The sequence below is a fragment of the Heterodontus francisci genome, chromosome 17, assembly GCF_036365525.1.
Source record: "Heterodontus francisci isolate sHetFra1 chromosome 17, sHetFra1.hap1, whole genome shotgun sequence".
NCBI classification, from domain to species: domain Eukaryota; kingdom Metazoa; phylum Chordata; class Chondrichthyes; order Heterodontiformes; family Heterodontidae; genus Heterodontus; species Heterodontus francisci.
Genome location: NC_090387.1, coordinates 88796959 through 88806370, shown reverse-complemented (window position 1 = coordinate 88806370; position 9412 = coordinate 88796959).

The window sequence follows — 9412 nt, the reverse complement described above, 5'->3', positions numbered from 1 at the left end:
GAATGAGTGGCGTGATAGGGCCCTGAAAGCACAGTCAGTTAGTGCAGCACAGGTAGCGCATTTAAGTCAATTCCAGTTTCAAACTGAAAAGGCTGAGTACAGTCGCAGTACGGCTAAGAGGGAAGCAAACAAGGCAAAGGAACAGCTCACATGAGTGGAACAGAAATGCTCTGACTTACAGACTGCAATGACAGTTATGCACCGCTCACAGATGGTGTGGGCATACCAGTCAGTGGATCATGCCAAATGTCAGCAGGAGATAAGTAAACTTTCGTCTCAACTCTCAGAGCAAAGGGGTATAATATGTGCATTTGCGCATAGGGAGAATGATGACAATGATTACATTAAGTGGACCGACATGGCAGACCAGGCCAGTAGGTACCATAATGATGTAAATGGTTCATGGGTGATCCACCTCCCGAACCGCCTGAACCCCCAGGTGAGACGTCGGCCACCACCCTGGCCTTATCTATGGCACCATTGATAACTAGGCGAACAGACAGGGTCCAAGGGGGCCAGACAATAACATATACGACTCCATATACGATCACTCAATTGGCGGAAATACAGAAGGAGGTCCCTAAGTACAACGGAGAAGGGGACCCGTGTGTTTTCTTTGCAGCTATAACCTATTTACGAGCTCTACACGGATTGAACAATAGAGAGGAGGTTAAACTATTGGGAATGTGTTTAGAACGCAAACTCTTCTCCGCATTGCCACAAGCACAGCAAGGTACCCCAGATGAAATGAAGGCAGCAATATTGGCAGCATCAGAGTGTAATAATGGGGATCCCACAGAAGGCTTGCATAAGTGCCGGCAGGGGTCGAATGAGCATGCGATGGTGTTTGCCAATCAATTATGGAATAATTTCAATGGAGTTTATGGGCCAGGACTAGACAGAACTAGGCTTGGGAATAACACATCCAGATAGGTGCACTGAAAGCGCAATCTAATGAGAGTAGCCAGAAAGCATTTGAGAGTTATGATCCAGAAGACCAAACGCACACTGAACAGTGGACTCTCCGACGTATGACCCGTGTATGGGAAAGAGGCCTGAGTAAACGGGAAGAAGATAAAGGCAAGGCAAAGGGCAAAATCAGCGCCTTTTACCCCCATGGGCCCGGGAACAGTATGGAGAAAAGAGGGGCCCAGGAAAGGACGAGGTAGCACAGCTAGGGTACCATCACCACCCTCTTATGAAGAACAAGTAGGGCGAGGTAGATCGATGACCAGGACCAATTCCCCCCTGCCCATATTCGGCAGATGTTTTAATTGCAGGAAGCAAGGACATTTCGTTCGTGACTGTAATGCACCCCAGAGACATATAAAGGAAGGAGAACCAAGAGTACCGTCGCTGCACCCTCCGTTGCCTTTGGTAGGTGCTAGGAGACCGGTGGCTCAGCATCAGGAGCGTGAGGGTGGTCGATACCATCCTATGGCTCCTTTTAGTGAAATCCAGAGAATAGCTGGACAGAAGGAAGGGTTAACCAAGTCAGTTACCTGGAATTCTGATCTAGATACCGGCTGGGTAGATTGATGGTGTCAAGCCTTGGTGGAGTGGGTTTGAAAAGGTGGGTGGGATCCGTTTGGGTGACCGTTGGTGAAAAGTGAGGTAGGAGGCCGCCTCATTATGTTTTTTGAGTCAAAGAGTCATACACCATAGAAAGAGGCCCTTCGGTCCACCGCATCCATGCCCACTATAATGCTTATCTATACTAATCCCACCTGCCTGCATTAATTCCATATCTCTCTATGCCTTTCTCATTCAAATACCTGTCCAGATACCTCTTAAATGTTGCTACTGTTCCTGCTTCCACCACCTCCTCTGGCAGCTCATTCCAGAAACCCACTATTCTTTGTGGGAAAAATGTACCCCCTCGATCCCCTTTAAACCTCCTCCCTCTCACCTTAAATCTATGCCCTCTAGTTTTAGTCACACCTACCATAGGAAACAGACTCTGGCTATCTACCCTATCTATGCCTCTCATCATTTTATATTCCTCTATCTAGTCCCCTCTCAGCCTGTATTGCTCCAGGGTAAACAGACCCAGCCTATCCGCTCTCTCTTTATAACTCAAGCCCTCCAAACCAGCCAAAATCCTTGTGAATCTTTTCTGCACCCTCCCTAGCTTAACCAAATCTTTCCTGTAGTGCGGCGACCAGAACTGCACACAGTACTCGAAGTGCGGCCTAACCAACGTCATGTACAACTGTAACATGACGTCCCAATTCTTATACTCAATGCCTCGGCTTATGAAGGCAAGCATGCCATACGACTTCTTCACCACCCTGTCTGCTTGTGTTGCCACTTTCAGGGAACCATGTACTTGCACCCCATGGTCTCTCTGCTCAACAACACTCCCCAAGACCCTGCCATTCACTGTCTCTGTCCTGCCCTGGTTTAACTTCCCAAAATGCATCACTTCGCACTTGTCCGCGTTAAATTCCATTTCCCAATCCTTTCCCACTTTCCCAGTTTATCTATATCCTGTTGTAACCTTAGGCAACCTTCTTCACTGACCATTATACCACCAATTTTGGTGTCATCTGCAAACTTACTAATCATGCCCCCTACATTCACATCCAAGTCATTAACATATACGACAAACAACAAAGGGCCCAGCACCGATCCCTCCAATCTGAAAAAACAACCCTCCACTACCACCCTCTGCCTCCTGTCACCAAGCCAATTTTGTGTCACTAAGCCAATGTTGTCAAGATAAATGACATTCCAAATTCTGGAAGGGGATCCTCTGATGGAACAACTTCAACAAAGCCAGAATCCAGTTACAGTTTGTAATTGTAAAATCTGTTGCAGTTACGTGATTTCTACTACACACAACCATCATTGTTACATACACGTAAAAAAAACAAAATAAATGTAAATACAAGCAAAGTCCACTATTTACAATCATAGCATTAAAAAGGGAAACGGTATCCTCCTGGATGGTCCTGAACCAATCTAAAGGAACGGACCATTCTTGGCATAGTCAGAATAAAGTGATGCTAACTGGCTTTACAGGCCACGTTCAAACAGGGATTGAGACTAAACCATTACTATTCAGATTTGGAAATTAATGTTTTAACCATACATGTGTGATCGTCAAGTTGGGACGATCGATGGAGAACATTTTGGGATCAGATATAACGAGGAAACAAGGTTTGTCTTTTGATGCGGTGACTTGTTCCATTTGGAAGATGCCGAGCATGCATGGTTTCTCTGGTATGATCCAAATGGGTCAACACACAGAGAGAATCTGTGCGATGGCAGAATTGTGGTTAAACCCAGAGGATATTACTGCTGATGCGGTAGCGCAGCAAATCAATGAAAAACACCATTCGGTGTTTGCAACACATAAGCATGATTGAGGACGGATGACAGGGGACGTCCTAGCTGAGGGGCCAGATCATCGACCCCAGAAACAGTACGGGTTTCCCAAACAGGCGGAGATAGAGGTAAGGATGGTCATTGACAGTTTCCTACAACAGGGGGTATTAAGATCAGTGGCATCCACCAATAACACTCCTATTTGGCCCATCCGTAAACCAGATGGATCGTGGCGTTTGACTATTGACTATCGAGAATTAAATCAGGTCACTCCCTTGACAGCAACTACTGTTGCAACAAGTCCTGCAACAATAATGGAGCAGTTCCCACAGTTTAAGTGGTTTACTGTGTTGGATATTAGTAACGGGTTATTGACCATACGACTGGTACAAGAGTGTCAATATAAATTTGCGTGTACGTTCCAGGGATAACAGTACACCTGGACGTGTCTCCCTCTGGGATTTCATAATAGTCCGTCAATATTCCACCAGCGGTTGGCAAAATGGTTAAGTCCTTTCTCCCGACCAGAATGTTTGATCCAATATGTCGATGACCTATTACTCCAAACGGAGAGTAAGGAAATGCATTTAGAGCTACTGGAGGAACTCCTTCAACTCCTTTGGAAGGTAGGAGTGAAAGTTAACCCGAAAAAGGCACAGATATTGAAAGAAAAGGATTCTGATTTGGGAATAGTGGTAACACAAGGAAAGCATGAGATAGAGCAAAAGGGAGTAGAGACAATCCTCGAACTCCCCCTACCGCAAGGTATTAAAGCTCTGAGATCATTTTTGGCCCTTGTGGGTATTGCAGGAACCATATTGATGGATTTCCCTTAAAGGCAGTCCCTTTATATGATCTCCTGAAAAAGAACTCCGAGTGGGTGTGGACACCAGAGTGTACATCAGCAGTTGCAGAACTGGAACAGGCACTAGCCACAGCCCCGGCGCTACAGGTGCCGGACCCATTCCTACCCTTTGCCTTCGTGATTGCTACTACAGATACTCCCTTATCAGTGGCATTGCTTCAGGAAAAAATGGTCGATTTTGTCCAGTGGCGTACCCATCTCGCTTGTTAACATCAGTAGAACGAGCTTTTACAATGTGTGAAAAGCATTTGCTGGCCGTCTTCTGGGCAGTTCAACATTTTGCTTATATTGTCGGTCTCAGTCCCATAACTATTCTAACTGAGTAGTTGTTACTGGATGGACGACTGAAGGACGGTAATGTTAGTCAGAATCGTATTGCTCGGTGGACCTTATTTTGCAAGGCAGAGACATTTCAGTAAAAAAGAGAAGAACTACTGCGTGCCTGGTGGATAATTTAATCTACCAGGGCGAATCCCATGAGTGCCAGGTTTTGACAGCAAAGGCCCTCTAAGGGACATTTTGTGTCAAAATCAATGGGGAGTGTATATGGGAAAGCGCCAGAAATCAAACCAGCACTAAAAAACTTTCTTGACGGTTCCTCTACAGTGGAGGACGGGATTAGGCAGATAGGTAGGTCAGCTACCTTCAAGGCAGTTAGTATTCGAACTTGCTGGATAAAAGATAGACAATTAGTTATGTAACACGAGGGTAATTGTATAACGTTTTTATATATACTTAAAAAGAATTAATGAAAGATCAACATACTCTATGAATGAAATTGGGACTGTATTTTGTTCGCACAATTGATTGATTATGTAATCGTGATGTTTAAATTGTGCTTTCTTTAACATTGCACTGCTTATGCTTTTGCTTTGAAAATTCAATTGTAATTGCACAAGTGTACTACCTAAGAGACATGAGAGTGTGATCCCTTGGGCATAGCCCTGCAGGATCAAAGGGGGGACTGTAGACCCAGTAAAAACACATAAAAACGTAGTTAAAACAAAGGGGCCACAGAACACAGATGGCCGAGGAATTGTAAACAGTATGGATAGGGCATATTGATGACACCAGGCCCTGTCTTTCTTGTAGCAGATAAAAGATGTCGGCATGGATGCTAGATAAGATTTGATTCATAGTCGATAATGGGAAACTGTGAAGTTTTGAACAGGTTCTCACTGAGCCAAATAATGAATTATCATTATGTCAGTATACCAGACCCCTATGAGTAAGTAAGAGGGGTGGATCTTGGAAACAAGATTTAACCCCTGACTGAAACTGAGGAAGGTACGAGAACCCCGGGGAAGAGCACTCGAGAAGATACCATGAGTCAGGGGTCAGAGAACAGTAGAGCAGCCGCAAGTCTGAGACTGATCACCTCCTGTCTTGACGAGTAGTATACTGTACAAGCAGTGAGAGCTTGCACTTTGATGAGTTTTGATACAGTACAAGTAGTGAGAGCTTGTATTTGATGATTTAGTGTGTGAGTAAAATATTGTTATACTTTTCACCAATCGGATTCCGGCGGATTCTTTAAGAGTAAGTGCATATTCGGCACAACACGCCACTTCGGAAAACATGAGAATATTAACTTAGGCGTTCGTGGTCGTTTCTTCTGTATGAACTGGAGACGGCTGCAGCAGGGCTAATGCTTCGTCGTTTTGATTTTCTTGGTAAAACATCTTTGGAGCTGTCATTTCTAGCTTAAAGTGTTTTCCGCATTGGATTTGACGACGGAGAATAAAAAAAAGATGGAGAAGTGAGGTCGGAATCGTTCATTTACCAAAGATGAATACGAATGATGAGGATATCTACATGGCAAAGTTAACACTTTTTCTCCGGATTCCATGTGAAGACATAAACTATATTTTCCACTTTCCCAATGTTCTGGAACAGAGACGGTGATGGTGGGGGTGGGGTGGAGGCGTGCTTATCCGCTAATGAGGGTAAACATTTACAATTACACATGTATCTCTTGAGAAATTGTTGCCTCAAGTCGGAAGGCTGCCAACAGGCTGCAAGCCACGTAATCTGTGCAGCTTGTCGGCACAGAACTGGAAATATTCCTGTTACTTTTCCATCAAGTCCACCCTATATTTGTCGGGACATTGACTTGCTGAATTGTCTGGAGTTGAGTGGGAAGAATCCAATGAACTAGGCTGGTTCAGAAGTCACCAGCAATATCGTGAAATATTGTAAATCCTTCGCTACAGTAACGTGTTGCCATAGGAAAATACTGCAGATGCTGAGAATAGGAACAGGAGGCGGCACTTTAGCCTTCCAAACTTGTTCCCCCATTCAGTCAGATCCTGGCTGAAACCCTCAATGCATTAAAAAAAACTTATCTATGCACTTGAAGTGCAGTAACCTAAAAGGCTACAGTGCAGGAGCTGAAAAATGACGTTCGACTGGATGATTCTTTTGTCCAGCGCAAATATGACGGGCCGAAGTAATTCCTCCTGTGTCGCAAATTTATATTTCTAATTCTATGAAGCCACAATAAGTGGCACATTTACCGGGGATATGTGTGTCTTGTATGACGGATATCAGTGACTAATGTGAATTATTTGACATATTTCAAAGATGATGGAATAATACAGTAGTGTTAATGGGCGGTGGGGGGGGGGGGGGGGGGGGGGGGTGCACAATTATCCTTACGAGGAAAACAGTATAATGCGGAAGGAGAGGGATGGGTTTATGACATATGTACATAACAACTAAATGTATTATTATGTTCGCAGGCCAACTTGGAATGGCACAGTTATGGACAGGAGTAGGTGAAACCACTTTCAGTGGTAGAGCATCGAAGAAACTGCGTATGAGATGAGATTACTGTGTAACTTAACAGGGAACACAAAAGTCTTATATAACCATAAAAAAGTAAAAGGGTAGTCTTTGGAAGTGTTTGGCTGATTGGGGAACAGAAAGGAGATATTTCTGTTGAACCAGTAGTGACGCCTGATGCCCTAAACTAATACCTTCCATTGATCTTCACCAACGAAGAGGATACTGCCAATGCCACAGTTAAGGAGGAAGCAGCAGATACGTTCGATAGGATAAAATGCATAACGAGGAGGTATCTAAATAGGCAATGCTCAAAGGGGAAAAGTTTCCTGGTCCGATGGCAGTAAACAAAGCAGAAACTTTTCCTGTACTGATGTGATTCATTTTAAGTTAGAGAGGGAATCTTAAGTAGCAGTAGAGAAAGCTGTGGCGAGACACTTTCGGTCATCTTTGGATATGACATTGATGACAGAGGATGGAGGATTGTAAATGTAACACCCCTGTTCCGACAAAAGGAGAGAAAAGTAAACCAACTATGACGGTCAGCCTAACGTTGGTCGCGCGAATCCTCAAGTGATAATACTTCAGAACAAACTTACTTGTCAATGATGGGGGTGGGGAGATTTCTCAGCATGATGCTAGAGATGAGAGAATTCTATTATGTGGAGAGGCGGGTGAAACTTGGATTGATTTCATTACAGAGGAGAAGATTAAAGCGAGATTTTCAAGAGATGCTCAAAAGTCACGAAGGGTTTTGATACGGTATATAAAGAGAAAACCATTGAACTAGCAGTCGGGTCGGTTACCACAGTAGAAAAGCTTCACGAAATTACCAACAGAACCAGGGAGGAGATCAGTACACTATTTTATGCGCAACGAGATAGTGAAATTGGAAACACAAAGTCCGAAAGGGAGTTGAAGTACATTAAATAGAACTTTCAAACGAGATTGGACATATATTTGAAAAGAAAACATCTGCAGAACTATGGGAAAGAGCGGGGAACTAACACTAATCTGTTTGCTTTTTCAAGGAGCCGGAAGAAGTCCGATTGGAGCAGTGGTCCCCTTCTGCGTTGTATAATTCTGCTGATATATATTGCCCAGCCCTGGCGAAACTTTCGTAGCCGTATTCCTATTCGGTAGTAAAAACAGAAGATGTTGGAAAAATTCAACAGGTCTAGTAGATTCATAGAGTCATAGAGTTATACAGCACTGAAACAGGCCCTTCGGTCCATTGTGTCTGTGCCAGCCATCAAGCAGCTAACTATTCTAATCCTATTTTCCAGCTCTTGACACGTAGCCTTGTATGCTATGGCGGTTTAAGTGCCCACCTCAATACTTCTTAAATGCTGTGAGGGTTCCTGCCTCTACAACCCCTTCAGCTGTTGTATTCCAGATTCTAACCACCCTCTGGGCGATTTTGTTTTCCCTCAAATCCCCTCTAAACCTCCTGCCCCTTACTTTAAATCTTTGCCCCCTTGTTATTCACCCCTCCGTGAAGGCTCTTCCCATCTAACTTATCAATACCCCTCATAATTTTGTATACTTCAATCATGTCCGCCCTCATCCATTTCTTTTCTGAGGAAAACAACCCTAGCCTTTTCAGTCTCTCTTCATAGCTGAAATGCTCCAGCCTAGGCCTGGTGAATCTCCTCTGCACCCTCTCCAGTGCAATCACATCTTTCCTATAGTGAGATGTCCAAAACTGCACACAGTACTCCGGCTGACCGAACTAGCGTTTTATACAGCTCCATCAGAACCTACCTGCTCTTATGTTCTATGCCTTGGCTCACGAAGGCAAGTATCCCATATGCCTTCCTAACTACCATATCTATCTATGCTGCTACCTTCAGTGATCTATGGCCAAGTACACCAAGGTCCCTCTGACCTTCTATACCTCCTAGGATCCTACCATCCATTGTATACTCCCTTGCCTTTTTAGCCCTCTCAAAATGCATCACCTCACACTTCTCAGGATTAAATTCATTTGCCACAACTCTGCCCATCTTATCTGCCCATCTATATCGTTTTGTCATCTAAGGCTTTCCTCCTCACTATTTAAGACACGACCAATTTTCGTATAATCTGCGAACTTACTGATCAGACCTCCTATATTCATGTCTAAATCATTAATGTACACTACAAACAGCAAAGGTTCCAGCACCAATTCCTGTGGTACACCACTAGTCACAGGCTTCCATACGCAAAGACAACCTTCGTCCATTACCCTCTGTTTTCTGCCACTAAGCCAATTTTGGATCCCATTTTCCAAATTGCCCTGGATCCCATGGATACCTTCTTAACTAATCTCCCATGCGGGGCCTTATCAAAAGCCTTACTGAAGTCCATGTAAACCTCATCAACTACTTTACCTTCATCAACACATCTAGTCACCTCCTCGAAAAATTAAATCAAGTTCGTTAGATACAATCT